Consider the following 202-nt stretch of genomic DNA (forward strand, 5'->3'; position numbering starts at 1 on the left):
GTAGACGGCGGGAGGAAGGGGAGATAGGGGAAGAGTGGGAGGAAAGGCGAGAAAGGAAGCAGCGCTTGTTTAAAATAGCAGCAGCGGCGTAGACGGCGATGGCGGATGCTGAAGATGGTGGCGATGGAGTTAGAGTAACGTAAACGGTGGTGGCGGTGATGGTGGTGACTGTGGTGGTGGACGAGGACGGTGGATGTGTTTA

This window comes from Octopus bimaculoides, chromosome 3 (genome assembly GCF_046866305.1).
Source record: "Octopus bimaculoides isolate indiv1 chromosome 3, ASM4686630v1, whole genome shotgun sequence".
Classification (NCBI taxonomy): Eukaryota; Metazoa; Mollusca; class Cephalopoda; order Octopoda; family Octopodidae; genus Octopus; species Octopus bimaculoides.